We start from the raw sequence: 21,784 nt of genomic DNA, 5'->3' as shown, positions 1-21,784 counted from the left end.
ATTTTATTGAATTTAGCATTTTTCCAGCCAATTCAATTTCATAAGTTAGTTGTTGGATAAATGCAAACTTGAATTTTACAATGGGATCTTGTATTTCTGTTCCACTTCAGAGATGAAAGAATTCTACAATAAATTTTGCTAAATTGTGGGGCAACTTTAACTTGTAGCTGTCTGTATTTCCACTCCATAGAATCCAGAATCCTTGCAATTTCATCGTGTAATTTCATCATGGTTGTGAAATGTAATAACCTTTTTAAGCATGTTTGGAAGTACAGCATATGTCCAGAAAAATAAATATGTAATTTGTCATTATGACACATTAACAAAGTGCAACTTTAGAACGTTGCCTACAGACATGCATGCTAGGGATGTAAGCAACTACTTCAGTAGTCGACTACCTGATCTTATCAGGTAGCTGTGTCACTACTCAACTACTAACTTCCCCCACCTCTTGAGTCCTCTGTACCAGGGACAGCAAAGGGAGGGGAAAAGGAGATGGTGTTGGGAGTGGGATTCGACTACTTGATTAGCTAGTTAACATCTACTTAACATCCCTAATGTGCGCTGCCTTTTACACTGAAAGGTTGAAAGAGCCTTCCTTCATCACTATACAAAATGGCGCCAACTTTTTAACTAACCACTGAATTTTTTAGAACCGTATTCATTTAGGTTGAAACCGGATGCCAACCAGGATGTATACTGAAGATGAGAAACAGAAAACTCCAAATCAAAACACACTGCAACTAGAAGAAGGGAAAGAGGGGTCCATATTTGGTTTTTATGTTGCTGGAACTGTACCTAAGGAGGATCCATTCTGCTCCGTACTCAGATTTTCCTCCAAGAAGTAGTGCTATCAATTCCACACAATGGAAGTCTTAATTTACTGTTGTCTCTAAGATACTCTGACAGTCTTAGAAGTTCAAAATAAATTAATATGGTAAGTTAAACTCCGCCTTCCTAAATTATTCCTGAAATGTCAACAGGATTTATTGGACTTTGTTTTCTGCCCTACACTCCTTGTATAGCTGAGGTCTGTTAAACAGATATATTTTCCCACAGATGTGACAAACTTCAAGTGATGACTGAAATAAATGTTGTATAATTTTTCAAGTACTTTGGGACTCATATGGAATATATGGCTTTAGAACAGTGTTTCTCAAACTTTTTTTAAAGTATCCTTTCTTCAAAAAAAAAAATTAGAAGTCCCCCTTTAAAAAATGTTTTTGAAGTACCTAGTTTTCAGACAATTTTTTTTCTACCATTGCAACACATTTGTTTAAACAACTTAATCGTAGCTGGGCAGAAGATGAAATTTTTAGGTGTAAAAAGTACAAAAATAATAAAGCACTGTAAAACATAAACCAAAAATTCAGTCTTCTTCAAATTTCAGTTGTGTTGATGTACCCTACCCCCCAGACTCCTCTCAAGTCCATATCACTGGTTGAGAAACACTGCTTTAGAGCACCTGAACAGCAAAGAAATCCCATATTTACAACAATACATTTAATTTAATATATTTCATATAATTTTTAAAAAACTTTTCCTTCCCAAAACTATCTAAACTGCTTATGTACAACCAGCTACTTTTCAACATTAATGGCCTCTTTTAAAAAATAATGAAAGTACACAGTAGCTGAAAAATGCAATGCTTTTCTATGGAGATCTGTCTTGGTAATTTTCAGCACCAAGCAGTTAGCACCAAGAATCTAGCTTCTTGCTACAATGTAAGCAGAAATACTCTTCCCTTTACCAGCCCTGCCATCCCTCTTCCCCTGATAGCTTCAATCAAGTTGGACAGTGTTAATGTCAGTCTGACCCAAACTTAGTGTAAGAAGAGACTGCTGCCATTAGTAAGGAAAGCAGCCAACTCCTGTGTAGAGCACAAGTGGTTAGCAGCTGAGAAAATGAAAAGCACCTACCTACTATAAAAAAGACTGGGATTTACTGCATCTGCTGTACTGAACACAGTCCCTTATCTCTGTCCCTTCAAAATGCTTCCAAATCTACCTGTATCTCCTTTTCTCTTAAAATAAAAATCAACTACAAATAATCTGGGCCTTTTAGTATCCCCAAAATATTAACCCATATCAGGAAAATGCTATCACTGTCTTCTTAAAAAAATACAATAAAATACATTTGTAGAACAGAACCCCCACTTAGGTGAGCCAGTGCAGTGGTTCCCAACCGCTGGGCTACAGACCGGTGGCTGACAGGCCGCAGCAGCTTTAGGGGCGAGGGCTGGGATATACCGCGCAGCACCTCCTCTCCTGGTGCAGCCCCATCTCTCAGCCAACCAGTCCCGGCAGGGGCAGGGTCTCCTCCTGGCCATGGAAGAGTAGTCTGCTGCATGGCAAAAGGGCAGTGCGGAGCCTGGCATGTCAGCCTTAGAGCAGCCACAACCTGGGCAGCAGCGCTCAGCTGGCAGCTGGGAGACAGCGCAGGGCTAGGTAAGGAGGGATAGGGAAGGCACTGGGAGGGTTTGGGGGCAAAGCTAATACTGGGGGGCTCTAGGGCAGGACTAGTACTGGGGAGCTCTAAGGAGGGCGGGTGCTAAAAGGCAGGGGGTCTGACACGGGGGGAATTGGGGTGTTCTGGTGGGGAGCTGGCACTGGGGGGCTCTGAGGGCAGGGTTAGTAGTGAGAGGACTTTGGGGGCACAGCTGTCACTTGAGGGGTTAAGTACAGTGGGGCTCTAAAAACAGGAGGCTGGAACTGGGTTGTTTGGTGGGGGGTTCTAAGAGGTGGAGGGCTGGCACTGAAGCATTTGGGATGGGGGACTAGCACTAGGGGAGTTGGGTACAGCAGGCTCTGAGGTCAGCGGCTGGCGTGGGGGAGTAGTGGAGGTGTGGGGAGCTCTGGAGGTTAGGGCTGGCACTGGGGGGCTCTAGGGGCCAGGAGTTTTAGACCACAGACCACCAAACTTTTGGCGGACGGGTAACATTTTATTTGCATGTTTGCATATTCATTATTCAAATTCAGGAAATTCCACTGACTGCTCAATTAGCTGATTGCACGCAATTTTACCAAATACAGTGGACATTTAGGTAACTAACCACTGTGCTTGTTTCTATGCATATTTAGAACAGTTTTAAACTAACAATGTTGATAATGAAGATTCTTTTCCTTATACTTGAGCTTATACACTTAATAAAGGCTACTAAATATTATACATTCTGTTAAACCAACTCACTACACAAAAAGTATTTTTGTCATAGTTTCACAATTTGGAATCCATTGTTTTGTTAATAATGGAAAAATTAATTTGCTATGTAGAAGAGAAACATTACATAGATTTATTCTTATAATTCAACTTTCTATTCCATTTCAAGTTTTCATGAACTAGAAATTAATTCTTTTCATGCATATTAATTAAAATAGTGTATCATACATTTATCCAGCTCTTTCAGCAGAAATCTGAAATCATTTTTAAAAAAAGCTAAACACCATAACGAAATGCTTCACCCACTATTGAACAGAAATGTAGTATAATATATGGAGATATATCATCTCATAGAACTGGAAGGGGCTTTGAGAGGTCATCGAGTCCAGTCCCCTGCCCACACAGCAGGACCAAGTACCATCCCACGTATCATCAGTTTAGCTATACAGACTGTATCTATAAAATAATTCATGGAAAAACTGTCCAATGCATCTAATTACAACTGCAGAAAGACGTCTGTAGATAAATTAAATGATCTAAAATGGAAATTGGCTTGGAATATTTGGGTCGACAGTCTTGCAAAAAGTCATAAGGACTTCAATATCTCTTCCAGAAGGTGGTACCTCATAACAGTATCCTGTGAATACCAGCATGGGAAACTGGTTTAGCTGACTGGCTTTTCTATACATCAAGTTAGCATGCAGTAGGGACGTAAAATCCCATTGAATTAGTTAACCAGTTAAATGCCAAGTTTAACCAGTTAACAACAGTTAACGGATTAAATGAGGCAGGCTGGAGCAGTCCCCTCACCATGAACAAGGGCTGCTCCAGCCCTGCTGCTTCTGAACCCACACTGGACTGCTGTCTGCCAGCCCACGCGGGGCTGAGAACAGCAGCTGGAGGGAGTGGGGAGAGAGGAAAGAGGGTTACCTATTCACATCCCTACTACACCGCAAGCCAGGATGTGAATCTGTGGCACATCAACCTGCCATGCAACAACATCCTGCACTGAAAGCATAGTTAGTTAGCTAATCAAAAATCCTAGACTGTGACTTGGCTAACTGTAGTTACAAGCCAGGATGAACTCCAGAACTTTCACTATGCTACAACAATGCCAACATGGGCACATTACAGAATAGCAGGTTGGTGTGCTGTGGTGATGCCCTGGCTTTCCATGCAGGTGAGCACTTATGCTTCCAACTAAATTACCAACTTCACCTGAGTTTTCCATTGATATTTTCTGTCCTAATTTAGATAGAGTTACCTCCGTACTTAACTTACAAGTGTTTACCTTGTGGAAACAGAACACATTGTGGCATTTATATATACAGGCAGTCCCCGGGTTACGTACAAGATAGGGACTGTAGGTTTGTTCTTAAGTTGAATCTGTATGTAAGTCGGAACTGGCGTCCAGATTCAGCCGCTACTGGACCAACCCAGCAGCACCCAAGCTGCTCTGCCCCAGGCGTCCTGATTCAGCCACTGCTGAAACTGACCAGCGGTGGCTGAATCAGGACGCCTGGGGCAGAGCAGCTGGGGTGCTGCCGGGTTGGTCCAGTAGCGCCCGGAGTGGCGCTACGGGACCAACCCGGCAGCACCCCAGCTGCTGTACCACAGGCGTCCGGAGCAAAGCCGCGGAGCACGGGGGCAGCGGGACAGCCCAGACGCGCCGTGGCTGTCCTGCTGCCCTCGGGCTCCGCGGCTTTGCTCTGCTTTGCTCCCCGTCCCCCTGGTCTGCAGACCAGGGAGACGGGGAGCAAAGCAGAGCAAAGCGGCGGAGCACGCGGGCAGCGGACAGCCCAGACGCGTCTGGGCTGTCCGCTGCCCGCATGCTCCGCCGCTTTGCTTCCTCTCCCTGGTCTGCTGGAGACCAGGGAGACGGGCCCTAATACATCCGACATAAGTCGGATCCGCATAACTCAGGAACTGCCTGTATAAGCCTCAGAGCAGGGATGTGAATGTGTACTCGTGTACATGGTTACAAGCACATTCAAAACACACATACATACACCCTGGCCTGCATCCTCTGTATCAGAGGCAGCAGCGGGGGTGGGGCAGGTAGGAGCCGGTGCTAAGGGGAACTGGCTTAAAAGCTGGCTCCCGCAGATCCACCTACCCCCCCCCCATGCTGCTGCCTCTGATACAGAGGCAGTAACGGAGGGCGGCAGAGGGCAGGCAGGAGCCGGTGCTTGCGGAGAGCCAGCTTTTAGCCAGCTCCTGCCTCTACCTCCACATGAGAATGTATATCCGCTGATATTTTCAGCGGTTACATGTTTACAAAAACAACACTTTTTAATCCCTATTTCAGAGGGATAGCCCTTTTAGTCTGAATCTGTAAAAACTAAGGTGCCACAGGATGACTCCATAAAGACTAACAAGATTTATTTGGGCATAAACTTTCATGGGTCAAAAACACTTTGTCAGATACTTATGCCCAAATAATCTGTTAATCTTTATGGTGCCACAGGACTTCTCGTTTTTAAATATGATAAAAAAATGTACTTTATGTATTTCCCTTTAAGTGAAAAAACAGCTCTCCTCCACAGTAACTTCACCCGTCCCCAGAGGTTATCCCTCCAAAACAAGGCTGAGCTATTTTGACAGAGCACTGTGTCCAATGAGGCTTATGCAGCATCTTTCACCACTCCTAAATTCATTTTGAACTCAAACTAATACATTAGAGAAACTAAATTTATAGCAAGCCACTGGGAAATAACTCCAAATCTTTTTGCACCTTCTCTATCAGCTTAATGTAGAATGGACACTTCAACTGACTATTTCTTTCCCCCTTTTTTCCTTCTTTGCCTTCCCCCTCCCCATCCCTGATTTATTTATTAGAAACTGGACCTTTAATAACTCCATTCATTTGAAGAAGTGGGTTGTGCCCATGAAAGCTCACGATACCATCTACACGTTTTATTAATTTTTAAGATGCTGAAAAACTCTTTTTTAAGTTTTTGAAAATCTTTTGACAAGTTCTGCCAATAAAAATAATGATTATAGCCATGCCTCAAAATATCCATTCATCAGGTTAAGTGGAAAGTTTTCCCAGAATTTTAAGTTTTATTTCAGAAACAAAAATTACTATATCTCATGATTATGTTAAAGATGGCCTTTCAACCCTGAGGCTGTGTCGACGTTTGAGAATTTAAGCGCAGCCATAGCAGCGCTTTAACACGGCAGGGTGGTCATGGCAAAAACACTGGGAAAGAGCTCTCCCAGAGCACTCTTAGTAAACTATCTGTAGCTAAAAGCACAGCTCCCAGCACTGTAGCCTGGTTTTAGACTGGCGCTTCACAGCGCTGTAATTTGCTGTGCTTAGCGGGGGAGAAGGGGAGGTATTTTTTCACACCCATGAGCCAGAAAGTTGAATGCAAGAAAGAGGCAATGTAGACTTAGCCTAAGCTAAATGTAAAGTAATACAGTATTGTCTCCATGAGTCTGTAGGCAGCTCTGATACTGCTGCAGCTTGTAACTTGTCAGTCAGCAGAACCGTGAATAACTCCACCAAGCAGCAGCGGTGTTAAGAAAAAGACGACTCTGGTCAGCTTCACTACTGCTTTTCAGAATTGTAGCCAAAAATGAAGCTCCTGGAATCTCAAATGTTAGGCTGATGCTGAGGAAAGCCTTAGAATCGGCAAAGGAATACACAACAGTTATCAAAGGAGAAAGAGACTGCAGTAAGACAAAATTATAGCAAAGTAGAGAATGGCAGACCTCTTTGTCCTAATCTCTCCCCTTGCAGCAGCCAGGAGGTGCTGGCAAAAGTGTAAAGTGATGTGGACCTTTCCTCACTCAATTACACATAGCTACCAGGAGACTTTCAAGGGGGAAAAAATAGAAATAGATAGTAAGTTCCCTATGTTACAACAGCCTGCGAGATGCTAGAGTTTCTAATTTATCAGACACCTACTACTCAGAGGTCAATATAAGGAACCATGCTGAAGGTAGATGACTAATTATAATTGTTGTGTTTCTTTTGCAGGACAGCAAGGGGAAGAAGATTTGGAAGCTCATTACATAGCTCAAGAAACTGGAATATGCTTTTCACCCCTAGGTAAATGATCCAAATACAGCAGAAAGATGCAGTGTCCAAATGTTTACCATCTGAAGACTGTTCACTGTCATGGACAGAATTATTTGCAAATTTTAGTATTGATGTTGGTAGGCAAGAGTGTCTCCAATCTCAACTCCTACTCACAAACATGTTCGGCACAACTGACCTCCTTGTTAAAAGTCTCAGCAAAATAAACAAGGAATGGTTATGAAGACTGAAATACCCTATCGTTCAGACATACTGATGGGATAACAAAACGAAATACAACTGCTTAGGTCAGACAGATTTCAGTTTTCAGAATTCTAAAAAGATCTTTCAGAAGCACTAAATTCACTAAGTTACATAAATCTTATTTTGTAGTTAGTTATGTCTATAATCGAAATATAAGAGTATTGGCATCGTACTGCCTAAACAGTGATGACAGCCTAAGGTTGCTTAAGATCAGTTGCAGCAGACAGCAGGGTAATGACACTAGGGTAATGACACTTCCAACCCTAATCTATGATTCTGATTTCCTCTGGGAAGAGACCTCAGGAGGTCATCTAGCCCAATCCCCTGCTCAAAGCAGAACTGACCCTAGTTAAATCATCTGAGTCAGTGCTTTGTCATACCAGGCGCTGAAAAGCTCTATGGCTGGGGAAAGAGATCCTTAAAAGGGATCCTTTTTAAGAATCTCCCATCTGGTACGCACTTAAAAACTTAGATTTTTCCTCCATTTTAAGATACTGGACAAAATTCTGGAGAACAAAAGCCAACTGTGGCAGAGCTGACCTGCCCATATGGTGTTACAACACCCCGGTTCTGTAAAGGCCTGATTTTCTAATGTACGTAAAGCTGCTACAGCAATAGTATGTCCTTCAGAGACACCACTCCAGCCCAAATAAGAAGGCGGGAACAGAAATGGAATCCAGATACACAAAGAGCAAAATTAAACAAAAAATGCAGAGGGGGCTCAAATTTTATACCACCACAGAACAATTTTAAGTGAAATTCAGTATTTAGTTCACAACTTAATCTCAATATATACAGCTTTTTACAGTGCAATACATACAAATTACATTACATGGGCTCAGAAAATTAATCGAAGTTGCAATTTTAACCTATTCCATAACCCTGCAACAGGATCTATGTCAATGAACCACAGTGCCAAAGTCTCACAGAAGTCTATCTGTAGGTTTGTATTTTATTAATCTAGAGTCAAATATTTAAATTATGTACTATTTGTCATTCCTCCAGTGCCTGTCAACTACTCAAAGAACAAAACTATATATATGGTACAGCCTTAAGTACTGTGTTATTTTAGTTAATATTACTGAGGATTAGTGGGGCTACCATCATCAATGTGAAGTATCAGCCTACTACAACATACTGATTTTAATAGCATTACAGGTAACACAGTTACTACAAAACACCGTTTTAGTTCTATATGCAAATGCAAACATCAGAATATTCCTATGTTTTAGCATTTGAAGCCTGTGTTGGCTTTTTTGTTTTAACTGTGTCAGGTGCTGGGTTTGACTTATTAAGCAGTTGCAAAGGGTCTAATATTCTCTGAACATGTTGTAAACATGTATAAAAACTATGTACAAAACCTAAGTTCCATACCTAGTAAACACATTAAAGATGCCATTTTTTTGTATATTAATACCCGTCACATTTCAAAAGCCATATTAAACTCTTCTGAAAACTTTACAGAATATCAACTTTCCATTAAAATATAAACTTTAATATTTAAGATGAATTAAGGACTTGGTGCTACTTGACCTAGGCTAGCCCACATTCCTAGTAATTTGACGATGATTAAGTCATTAAAAATATAAATGCAAATAATCAGTTTTGGCTGAGCAAACTGACTATTACACTCATACAAAATATCTCCTGGGTTACTTTATTGACAGGATTATCATGTACGTCCTAGCTGAGCACTGCTTTCTGCCCTTTTGGCAGTCGGGCTCCGCGCTACACAGGGAAACCTGAGCGGCACTTAATTTAAGCCACGTTAGAAGCAGCTCGCCTCCGGCGTCAGCCCGGCGGAATCCCAGAGCCGGGCTAGAGACGCCGCCGCCCGGCTCTGCCCCGCACGGACCGTGCTACCCAGCAGCGCCCGCTGTCAGCAACACTCGGGCCAGGACAAGGAAGCTCGTGCGGCTCCTTCGCAGCCCCGGCCTCCCCGCGGCCCCGGCGCCCGAACGTGGCAGCCAAGCCCCCGCCCCGCCGCCTCCTGCGGGCCCCGCGCTCGGCCCCGCCCTACTCACCCCGGGGCTGCAGGCCCGGTACGCGGCGGGGGGGGGGGAGGCGCTAGGCCCGGCAGCGCCCCCCGGGGCCGCCCAACTCCCCGGCAGCGGCCGCCACAAGTTTGCGGCGGATCCCGGCCCCGCTCTCACCTCGGGCCGGGCGGCGCTGGCTCGTGGCGGGGCGGGGGCCCGGCGCGCTCCGGCCGAGGGGCGGGAGCGGAGCAGCAATGGCAGCGGCGGCGGCTGAGGGGGGGGCTCCCAGGCGGGCTCCGCTCTTTGTCTCGGCGGCGGTTGGCGCGCGCGCTGCCCCCTCCCCGGCGGATTCTGGCTGCTGCGTCCTCGTGAGGGGCCGCGTCCCCCCCCCCCCTTCCTCTTCCTCCCTCCTCCCGCGGGCCGGCCGGACGTGCCCAAGGCCCCGGCGCTCCTGCCTCTGCTCAGCCCGGCGGCGGCGGCGGCAGCGACGGCCCCTCCCCCCGCCACACACACCCCTCCCCTTCCCTTCCCTTCCTGCCTCGGCCCGGAGGGGCGGGCCCCCGGACTCCCCCCCCCCTTTGCTCCGGCCGGGAGCCGGGCTCGCTCCGCAGAGGGGCGGCTCCCTCCCCGGCCCGCAAAGTTCGGGGAGGGGGAAGTGGGTCCGGGCCCGCGCCTAAAAGCGAAGCCGCTCCAGCGGCAGGACGGCCAGGATCGGGCCCCGCACACCTGAGCGCCGGGCGAGCGCTGCCCCAGGCGTGGGGGTGGGGGGGGGCAAGCTCGCCGAGCCCGCGCTGCGTGTGCCGGCTTGAGGGGAGCCCCCCGCAGCTCGCTCTAGTCTGTAAACTGAGTGCCACGGACCTGGAGCAAGTGGGAGAGCCGGTGTGCACGAGAGAAAAGATGGAGCCGCACAAAGCCGCCCCTCCACCCACCCGCGCTCTCCTTTTGAGTCGAGCTGCGCTACAGAGTTTGCAGCGTGATGTGTGCCTAAGGCGTCCTTGGCAAGGGACTCTGCCTAACGCATCCTCTTTGTCAGGGAGACGCTCGGAAGGGGCTCAGCCATTTCTCCCGCTGAACTGCAAATGTTTCCCCCTCATTCTCGGCCCGCTGACTTGGGGTTAGCTGGCGGGGCCGGGGACAAAGCGCTTCGCCTGCCCTCTAAAAATAGAAAGCATTCAATGTTATTCCCCGAAGTGCCACCCTAGGGAAGGGAACTTTCAGGAATAGCATCACAAGCGTCTAATCGAGCGGATTGGTCAGTGCGGTGAGGTCACTTGCAGAAGCTCTGCCTCCTGAAAGCTGGAGTGGAGGGAATATACCAGCTCAGAGAGCTTCCTCGTAGAAAGGTAAGGGGAGCCGTGCCTCTGTGCAAGAAGTTAAAGGCAAAACGCCATCGTTACTGCCATAACACAGTTGTGACTTTAAGAGCACAACAGTAGGAAATGCTTAAGTTTAGTCATCATAATCTTTATGTCCCTAATACATATCTATTATTTTGGATTATGTTGGGATGCTACAGTAAAGTAATACTTTTCATATGTAGTATGAGAAAATCAGCATTGCCACTTCCCATGAGAACCATACATTTTGCATTCCCTGGCTGTTTTTGCTATTGTAAACATTTAACTTTTATATTTTGTTAACAGATTTTTCAGTTTACTTTTCCTAGGTTCTCCTCTTCTCCCTTCCAAAAACAAAACGTGCAAAACCCAAATACTTCTGAAATCACGGATATCTCCACAAAAGACATACCAGTGTAATTGACACACATCTGTCCTGTTATGATTGCATCTCTACCTCAGTAAAGTGTGCCAAGTAGAAATCCTCATGCCAGATACATCTTAAATTAGTCAAGTAACCACTTTGTCAATGCATGTGCTGATTGTAGGTTCAGTGACAGGCTCTTGCTCAGCCCCATTGAAGTCAGTGACATTCAACTTAGGTAAAGGCATTGCCAGGATTTAGTTCTTAATTGTTTGATGCTTAATTATACATCTTGTAATGAAATAAATGCCTTTGCACACATCACTAGCACTATTAGTTTCTTTCTGCTTTAGAGTAATTTTCACTTTAATGTTCTTAGCAAAGCAGTGTTAGGGTTTCAGATATATTTGGACAATGTTTTTAAACAATATTATAAACTTTTAAATGTGGAAAAACTAACTGTTGTTGGTCTATGTTTTATAAATACTTAAGATAATTTAAAATTTAGGTCAAATCTTAAATGTGTGTATATCATGAACATTTCTACTGCCTATGCTCAAATCATCATTTTTAAAAGTTAATTACTATCAGCAAGTTCTCCATTAAAAGAAGTCAATGGGGCTGTGTCTACATTGGCAAGATTTTGACTTTTGTGCAAATTCTTGCCGCCTGTCTACACTGGCCGTGAGTATTTGCTCAAGAACACTGATGTTCTACTGTATGAAATCAGTGCTTCTTGCTCAAATACTCTTGACGCTCCAGCTCAGGAATAAGTCCTCTTGCACAAGAGGCCAGTGTAGACAGGTAACATCAATTTCTTGCACAAGAAAGCCCGATGGCTAAAATGGCCATCGGAGCTTTCTTACGCAAGAGAGCATCTACACTGGCACGGATTCTTTTGCGCAAAGGCACATGCCAGTATAGATGCTCTCTTCCGCAAATACTTTTAACGGAAAAACTTTTCCGTTAAAAGTATTTGCACAAAATCATGCCAGTGTAGACACAGCCTGGGTGTTTCCTTACTGATATCAAAGGGGGCAGAACTGAACTCCTTGTTATATAAGAGGCAGCATGGCCTGAAACAGTGGTTTTCAACCTTTTGGGGTCCCAATTTTCAAAATACTAGGAAATCATTACGCAGGAATAACAGGGAGCTATTTTGTGGGGATAAGTGCTAACCGGGTAGGACGTTGGAGCTGCTGGTGGAATCTTGTAGGGCAGGTAGGCAGGTGGATGGGGGCTGATAATTCTGGGTGCTGTGAGTTAGGCCACTGATGTTGCTAGGTGGGGGTTTCTGGGCTAGGTAAGAGGGACTGATACTGTTGTGTTCTTCCCCCCTCTCTCCCCTGCCTCATCCCCTCATTTTGAATGATCCTCACTCGTTTTTGTCCTAAAGTTATGTATGTTGTACACAGATTTGGTCTTTCCTCACTTTCACTACTGAAAATTATTTGAATCAGAATTAAAGAATTCTGAAACTGAAGTGATTCCAGGAATCCCACAATATTTGGAGCTTGGGATGTTGAAATGTATGTGCCTTCTCCCCATTAAATAGCACTCAGATTCCAGGGTATCATTGCTCTGGTTGCACATACACAGTTAATTCAGCTCCTTTTTTCTCTTGTACAGCTCAGCATTGAGGGATAGAAGGGAGATGGACAAATTCCAGTGTTAGAGGTGGGCCAGCAAGAGACGGAAGGGAAGTTAAGGAACTGCATCTTTCTTTTACCTTTTCAAATTATACCTAGCTCCTAGTACGCAAGATTTTTTTGGCCTTATCTGGCAACGTGTGCACCATAAGTACATAAGGGCGTGGCAGCGCTCATAGTATTGCCAATCTCAAATGTTCTGAAATAATGAGATAAAGTAAAAACACAGATTTGGTGTTTTTATTTACCTTCTGCTTTTGAGACTCTCATGTTTTGAAGCTTTCTCCACAGCCACAAAGGCTAGAAACCTACTTTTTCTTTAAGAATGAAGGCTAAAATCATCACTTATCCACTTGACTGTAGGAGCTGGGGCTTTAAGAAAAATAATTATGAAACTCATGGCAAAATCATGAAAGTTGGTAACATTCATCAATAATGGTCACACTATGATTGGAAGCTGAGATCCCAGAGTTCTAATCTTATGAAATAAACATGTCTGAATTATGGGTGGGACCCAACCAAATTCAGAGCCATGAAAAATGCATCGCACCCCATAAAAGGAATTTTCAACGAACTAAAAATAAAATTTTAAAAATCACCATCTTTGTTTCGCCTGCAACAAATCTCGGTATCAACTCTGCCCACATATCTACACCATCACAGGACCTAACCACATCAGCCACACCATCACGGGCTCATTCACCTGCATATCTACCAATGTAATATATGCTATTATGTGCCAGCAATGCCCCTCTGCCATATGTAAAGAATAAATGGACACCAACCAGATGTCAGGAATGGTAACCTACAAAAACCTGTAGGAGAACACTTCAGTCTCCCTGGACACACAGTAGCAGATTTAAAAGTAGCCATCCTGCAGCAACAAGAACAACTTTCAAAAACAGACTTCAAAGAGAAACTGCAGAGCTTCAATTCATTTGCAAATTTGACACTATCAATTTAGCATTAAACAATGACTGTGAATGGCCACTAGCCAACTGCAAAGGCAGTTTCTCCTCTCTTGATTTTCACACCTCCACATCATCTGCTAGAAGTGGGCCACATCCTCCATGACTGAATTAACCTCGTTATCTCTGGCCTTCCTCTTGATTGGTTCTCCCTTCTTTTCATGTGCCTGTATATTTATACCTGTCTCTGGAATTTCCACTACATGCATCTGACAAAGTGGGTCTTTGCTCACAAAGATTATGCTCCAATAAATCTGTTAGTCTATAAGGTGCCAAACTCCTCATTGTTTATGCAGATTCAGGCTACCCCTCTGATACTCATCTTTGGACAAAAGAAAAACCATGGAAAATTTCAGCCTACAAGATTTGTTTCACAAAGTTATGATTTGGGATCTGATCTTGGAAATGTTTCTGTAGGGGGGCAGACCTTCTTGTTTTGTAAGTCATGGGCTCTCAAACTTAGTTTCTCAAACTTCATTGCACATACCCCATCTTCTGACAACAAAACTTACACCACCCCAGGAGAGGGAACTGAAGCCTGAGCTCAGCTGCCTCTGGTACACAATATTAACTAAATTTACATTTTGCTATGAGCAAATAGAACTTGCACTTAACAAGACTGGCTCAATCTGTCTCTTGCCAGTTCATTTTTCCTGGCTCTTGAGACAATACATAAATCTGTCACAGGCAGCTCCAAACTAAATTCATGGCACCATGAAAAATCTGCACAGATTCTTCACTAATTGGGGGGGAGGAGGGGAGGGGAGAAAAGGACAGGGAACTGAATATTTATCCACCATATAGAAACTTCTGAAACAGATCAATTTTTTTTTCAAAATTATTACTTTTCCTGGGATTTTTCTGCTTCACTAAACTAAATCTTTTTCGTGTTTAAAATAAATCTCTTATAATTATTTCTAAATATGTTTATAATTCCATTTTACAGGTGTTAATTTCTTCCTTTATCCTAACCATTTCTATTTTTTAACTTTCTGAATACATTAGGCCTGATTCCTCCCTGTTGTCACTCCATAGAAGTCAATTGGAAGAGATATTTGACTCCTTGTTATTTTCAACCATGTGTCTATCTACACAAACCAGGAAGAAGTCAAAGGACCCTTTTCTTACCTAACCGGATTCTCCGCCCTCATGTTGGAATTTGATTAACCCAGCAGCCTACCTTTCTAAGTATCAGCTCCCTAGCCTGAGACAATGCTTAAGGTTCCAGGAAATGAAACAGAATAATGAGTAGTTACCCTTTTAGACCCACGATGACCTGGGACAGCATTCCTTCATAGGAACTGATCCTGCACACCCTTACTATTACAATGGGATCAGTTGTGTAAGCGCTTCAGTTTTATCCGTAAAAAATAGACTGCAGGTATAATTATGGGGAGAGAGAAAATTTCTGCTGTAGTTCAAGTTTATAAGCTGCCTATTATAAATTCAGTTTTGACCCTTCCCAACTAAACCAATTCTTCACATTATTATTTCCGATTGCTGCAGTGTGTTAGGTTTTGTACAGAGGAATATCATACCTGCATTAAGGAATTTAAACTGTAAATTAAATAAACTATATAGTTCAGATATACAGTACACCAAATGATGGTTCAAAATTGTTTAGATATCTTTATTTAAAATTACGATTTTAAAAGGCACATGTAATTTTGGTGAATTAATGTTCATAAGATCTGAAGAAGAAAAGTGTTTTAAGGAGGGACTGAAATGAATACATTGTCTTAATGCAAAAGACTTGTTTAAGGTTTTGAAAGTGATTCTTTAAAGTAGGTTTTCCAAACTGTGCATTATGACCCAGAAAAGGGTCATAGAATGGGTGTGGGATGAGTAAAAATGTAAAATTTAGTTTGTTTAATCCACAAATGTAAACTGATTTTCTTTGGCTGCCTCTGAAGAGCCATACTGAGCTGCAGTTGCAGAAGTTTGAAAATTCTCATCCCATTTCATCCTAATATCTTTATAAATCAAGTTCCTCTTCTGATGGTGATGATATAACAAAGAAAAATTTCAATTGCCTATCTACTGAAATGGTTTCAAATTCAATGGTCCATGTTTCATTAGCAATACAGGCTAAACCACTTTGTTTAATTGTACTTAAAGTGTTTCATCTTCTTGAAAATTGAAATTTATTTTCTGAAGCGTTATAAATAGCTTTTATTTCTGAAATAGCTATGGTTTAAAATTTTGCCTGCTCATTGATTAAAATAGAATTCAATGTGGAGGGTGATCAACAGCTCAAAAAGTTTGAGAAATCTTGCTTAAAAATAAAACTAATACTTATGATAGTGAACACATATTATTGTATGTAAAAATGGAAACATTCTTTTCACATTTTTAAGTATGGTGCAATCATCTTACTATATATTTTAGAAATGGACATCTGTCTTTTTGTTCAAGAACTCCCCATAAATGGTAAGAGCTAGGAACACCAAATTTGGTATGCAGCTTCCTTTTATCATATCTTAAAGCAAGGTAAGGGTTTGATTGTGCCAAGACACTGGGATGTGCCTGGAATTCAATTTTCTCATAAAATGATAGGTGGGAGTTACACTGTAGAATGACCACAGGAGGCAGCAAGGGGCTAGAGATGGTAACTGAGACAGCTATAACCCCATTGGGCCAGCAGGGGTGGAAAAAGGGACTGCTATCTACATTTCATTGTCTGTGTGTGTGTCTTCTGTGCCCCAGCTGGGGGACATGCACCCCTCCCCCAGCTGTGCCCGTTACAGCGGGCATGGAAAGGCCCTTCTCACCTACCCGCAAGCTGCTGTGGTGAGAGCAGGTTGGGGTTGTCCTCTCATACAGAATCCCTCATCCCCAGCCCCACCCCAGAACAATGATTTAAGTGAAAAAAAATAAAAAGACTTAAGCAATGCCAGATAAAAATCTTCTAGTGAAATAATATAAGCAAAAAAAATGTATAAATGTGACTTAGCATCTGGTTATAATTGTACAGTAAGAACAGAAGAAACTTACTCAGTATTAAAAAACTCTATCTTCAATTTTGTTAAAAGAATAAATTACTGGATACAGCTATTTGCAAACAGACTGTTTTTTAAGAAGAAATCTAGATGTTGCACAATTCACAACCTTCTTGGACTACATAAAAACAGTAAACCCATCTTAAAATTTGAGTTGCACAATACAATTATTTAAAAAAAAAATCTTCATATTCTCTTTTTTCCTTTCACTTCTCTTTTCTCCCTCCTGGTCCTCTTTTGTGAGTATAGCTGTTTTCTATTTCATAGATAATGTTACTGATTGATCATTATTGTTCTGTGCTAGTTTTCTTGCAGAAAACAACCTAGATGTGGTCACTGACATGTAAACAATTATATTTTAAGATTTAAGACATATTAATTTTTTATATTTGATAAGACTTGTCTCAGATGACAGGATCTTTTCTAAGCTCTACCACTTAATTGCTTATTTTACCTTTGAGTCATTTGAACTATTCTAACTGGAAAATGACATCGTACATGCTCCCTATATGCCAATAGGAGGTTTTGGTATGTCATACCAGAAGAAATAATTTTACTAGATCCCAACTTTATGTGCAGTTTTAAAATTACTCTTGTACCAATTCACAGATGGACAACAAAAATATTCTGTTTCCATTCTGTCTAGTTTTTAGTCTATTGGCTTCACTGATAATAAACTAGCACATGGATTTCAAATAAGGGCAACTTCTTAAACAATTCATTACTGTATTCCCATCCTTCAGAACTGTCTTTTATATATGCCAACTGTTATATATTAATCTTTCTTTAAACTTTTGTAGTATAATTTCATTGACCAGAGAGGGAGAGGGAGGGTATGTCTACACTATCACTCTAGTTCGAACTAGGGTGGTTAATGTAGGCAACCGGAGTTGCAAATGAAGCCCGGGATTTGAATTTCCCGGGCTTTATTTGCATATTGCCGGGCGCCGCCATTTTTAAATGTCCGCTAGTTCGGACTCCGTGCCCGCGGCTACACACGGCATGAACTAGGTAGTTCGGATTAGGCTTCCTATTCCCAACTACCGGTACACCTCGTTCCAACGGTACAATTCTTACTAAATATGCTTAACACCCACTAAAACTAAAGGAAACTAAGTGGGCACTACACGGCTAGAACATATTTGTAATACTCAATTAGTTACTGCTGAGTCACTTAAGTATACTTGCACAATGATTCTAATTCAGCCTGACAGTAACACAGCTGCTTTTTTCACTTGCTGCTTCACTGTTGTATCTTCAGTGACATTTACAAAAAAACATTGTCTCTATGGAAAGTGATGTAGAGATAGAAATATTTCCAATTTCTTATATTCAATTAACCAAAGATACTATAATTCTGTAAATTAAATCCATCAGCTGATGATATTTTATTATGATAATTTATATCACTATCTTTTTCAGACAGGTGCAAATATTCAGTGTGTTTCTGTGACCAAATATTCTTGGGTTTTAGAAATGTCAAGGCTCTTGACTCATTCCTTTATCTGCAGGTGACAGTCCAGCACAGTATGCCATTTGAAACTTGTTCAGAGTGCATAACTAATCTTTTCCATTGTTTTGGAATTCAAGATACTGTTGCTAAATGACATGACTCAGACTGATATAATAATATTATATGATCTTACACTTACATAGCACCTTTCTGCCAAACACATTAGGATCCTTTTGGTTAATTCAATGATACAAAGAGCTCAGTGGTTCAGGAGCCAAATTGGTGATCAACATTACCCAAATAGCCATAGTAGTGTGAAATTGTTTCATTTTCTATTTTTATTTATATACAAGTCTCACAGCAAAATGATCAACCAAACATTTTATCAGCTACAGCAGCCCCCGCTCTGTGATGTGTGTATATCAGGTAAAAAGATGGAAGTTGGTGACACTTCTAGCATGCAGATATGATCACCCTCCTGCAATTAGATCTATGCTTTTGATGCTATGCATACACCTCTAAGCAGCTGAAGAGCTGAGATGACCACTGTGCTTTCCAGCAAGAGCACCAGGAGCACCTCCAGACTTACTACTCAGAAAAGCAGCCCCTTAGAGTTGTAGATGCAGCCCTTAAATACCAAAAAAAAAGCTTGCTGGCAGAATTTAGGTCACATTCTACCTGATTTTTCCTATCAAAGGCCACAAGAATGGGAAAATGTCCTTAAGGGAGGAAGGGGAAAGGCAGACTGTTAAGATAGAGTCTAGGTTGTTTGGACATTCAAGATAGAGCACCTGTGTAGTTAAACACTAGTGTTTCCTCTCTACATTATGGTATTTTGTTTTCACTCCAAAATTACCATAGTCACCACTATGGAATTAATTGCAGCTATAAGTAAAAGGGGAATTAACTGAAAGAAAAAAATAGTCTAAAGAAATAATATTGCCCTATAACTCCACCAATTTTAATTCAAATTGCAAAACTACTGTGTATAATACAAAATTAAAGTAACAAGAATTCTTTGTATCGAATATAAGCAGGGCCATACACCACGGGGTAGGGAGGGGGCAAATGTACTCCCATTCTATGGTCCACAATGAGGCCAATTCTGGCTGGGCTGGGCTGGGGCAGTGCGTTGCCTGAGCCTTCCCTCCCACCATGCTCTGGCCAGCCAGGGGAAGGCTGGGCTTCATTTCCCCCTCCCCTAGGAATGAGGTAGAGGGCAGGGCTGGGCTGCCATGGCAGGAGTGGGACAGCCACCAGCCCCTCCAATGGGTGGTGGATATCTTTGTCCTGAGGTTCCCTAGAAGACAGGAGCTTCAAACGCTCCTTAATTAACTGTGAACATGTCTTACACACTGCTGTGAACTTCTTGTCATGAAGAAAAGTTTGCTGTTACCTAAAATCTATTTTACTACTACTAGCTCATATATAGTCTTACCTGAAAAACACTGAAGATGAAGACTGGGATATTTTGGAATATTGTTTTTCACTTATGATATTACAGCAAGGTTAATTTCTATAAAACCTTTATTACTATATACATTTTAGTATAACAAAATCATTTTACCAATCACTGTTTCCACTCAATTTTTTCATTAGCCTCTCATGCACCCTCTTTGCATGAGTATTTTGAACACCTTAATATTTTTAAAAAAAAATGCAGTCCACTTTTACAAAAAAAAAAAAAAAAAAAGCACCACCACTCCCAGAAATTCCTGCCTGATAAGTGTTATTGAAAAGACAGATTGTAAAGCCTGTTGCTAGGCATCAGTCTACTGTGTAAAAATATGAAAATATTTAATGTAAGTCAATAAATGAAATTAAGATAAAATAAGATTTTTTATTTTAAAAGTTGATAGCTTTTAAGTGAAACTGATAGTAGAGTCTATCAATTTATTATTTTAAGTAAATTAATATAACTAATTTTTTAATCACAGAAGAGTTGATTAAAACAGTCAGCTTGTACAGAATTGATTTTTAGAGTTTTACACTGATCTGTTTCAAAAGAGCTGATGCAAATAGAGTGGCTGTACTACAGCAAACGTTACAGCATATTTAATATCAGCATAGTTCCGCTACCCACACCATTCTAGTGGTTGAAGAAGAGACCCTGGAATCAGAACGCTGGGATTTTTCCTAGCTTTGTCACTGGGTTGCTAATCAGCCTTCACTAACTGAAAGAAAAAAAGAAATAATATTGCCCTATGACTACCAATTCTAATTCATATTGCTAAACTACTATGTATAATAGAAAATTAAAGTAAAAAATTATTTGGATCAAATATAAGGAGGCCCGTACACAGGAGGTCAATTCACTACCCTGAGACCAATTCACCACCATGAGGCCATTAAAGCTTTTTATAGCTTAGTGTTCCTCTCTTGTTATATGGTTGTAATCCTTTATAAGACTGTCATGGGGCACATTTATGGTTGTAAAGCACTGAGGTCCTCAGATGGAAGATATTTTGTATGCGTAATCGATTATTATTTAATGACTCTTAGTAGTCAAATTAGTTTTGATTCAGTTGCAAAACTCCAGCTCTCAACAGAAATGTTAACTGCTATTTGCTTTTTAAAGATGTTGAGTGGATTTGTTGAATTTATAGGTTTTACGTTAATGATTCTTATCACACACCAGTGTAAGTCGAGAGTAGAGGCTTATACTTGATTCAGTCCCATACTGCAAACGAAGAGGAGATATACAATTCCATTCAATGTTCCACATAGTTCTGCAAATTCCTTATTTGAAATATATGGTTTTCCAAATGCCAAAATTGCTCCAGGTGCATCATAATCAGGGGTGCTAAGATGCAATAAGTAAAAATAAGCTGTAAAAGTAAAGAGCATGACGTGCTCAACTAAGGAGAGTGGACACAAAAGTATCTAGCTATGGTGCTGTCTCCCCCCACACACACACACACACAGAGAGAGCAGGAAAATCTCCCCCTTGCTTTTGCATAGATTGTGAAGTACACAGCAGGCTGGCACCACGAAGGGGATGTTGCACTCGCTGAGGTCCAATGAGGTGAGGAGACTCCTGAATCTTGCCTTTAAGCAGCCACATGCACACTACCACCATGTAGCACCTGATGAGTCTGATGTTAAATTTCTCCTTGGTGGGGTCCAGGCTTCCCATGTAGGGCTTCATAATTCAGGGTAGCAAGAAGTACACTGTGCCGCCCAGGATGTACATGGGCATGTCCATGTCCCTGATGGTACTGTTTGGAGAGGGGGGAAATGCTGGCATGCATCTTATGGAACAGGCATGAATTCCAGAAGTGGGCATCGTGCGCCATTCTTGACCACCCGACCTTAATGTCTGTGAAGTGGCCCTTGTGGTTCACCAGGGCCTGCAGCACCATTGAGAAGTACTTCCTGTTTATATAGTCTGAGGCATGGTGGTCAGGAACTGGGATGAGGATGTGAGTGCCATCAGTGTCCCCCTCTTCCCCCCATAGCTGGGAAAGCCAAAGCCCTCCACGATGGTGTTGACATTGCCCAGAGTGATGACCCTCCATAGCAACATGTTGTTGATGGCTTTGACTACCTGCAGAAGCAAGGCCCCAGCTGTGGGTTTCCCCATACTGACTG

General features: G+C 42.2%; 2 protein-coding genes across 3 annotated transcripts in view; one reads left to right on the top strand and one right to left on the bottom strand.

Annotated features, from left to right (window-relative positions):
- NCK2 (NCK adaptor protein 2) overlaps positions 1–9,825 on the bottom strand; it is a 126,278-nt gene extending 116,453 nt beyond the window's left edge. The window contains exon 1 of one of the 2 annotated variants that reach the window (XM_075917651.1): positions 9,601–9,825. The gene's annotated coding sequence lies outside the window, so the exon portion shown is untranslated. Of the gene's footprint in view, positions 1–9,471; positions 9,552–9,600 lie in introns of those variants that run through there. The other variant, XM_075917655.1, reaches the window with a different exon arrangement.
- Positions 9,826–10,052: 227 nt separating this feature from the next.
- The window catches only part of FHL2 (four and a half LIM domains 2), a 222,061-nt gene continuing 210,329 nt past the window's right edge, over positions 10,053–21,784 (top strand). The window contains exon 1 of the mRNA XM_075917713.1: positions 10,053–10,766. The gene's annotated coding sequence lies outside the window, so the exon portion shown is untranslated. The remainder of the gene's footprint in view (positions 10,767–21,784) is intronic.

This window comes from Pelodiscus sinensis, chromosome 1 (assembly GCF_049634645.1).
Source record: "Pelodiscus sinensis isolate JC-2024 chromosome 1, ASM4963464v1, whole genome shotgun sequence".
Taxonomy (NCBI): Eukaryota; Metazoa; Chordata; order Testudines; family Trionychidae; genus Pelodiscus; species Pelodiscus sinensis.
This window is presented reverse-complemented; position numbering and strand designations above follow the sequence as displayed.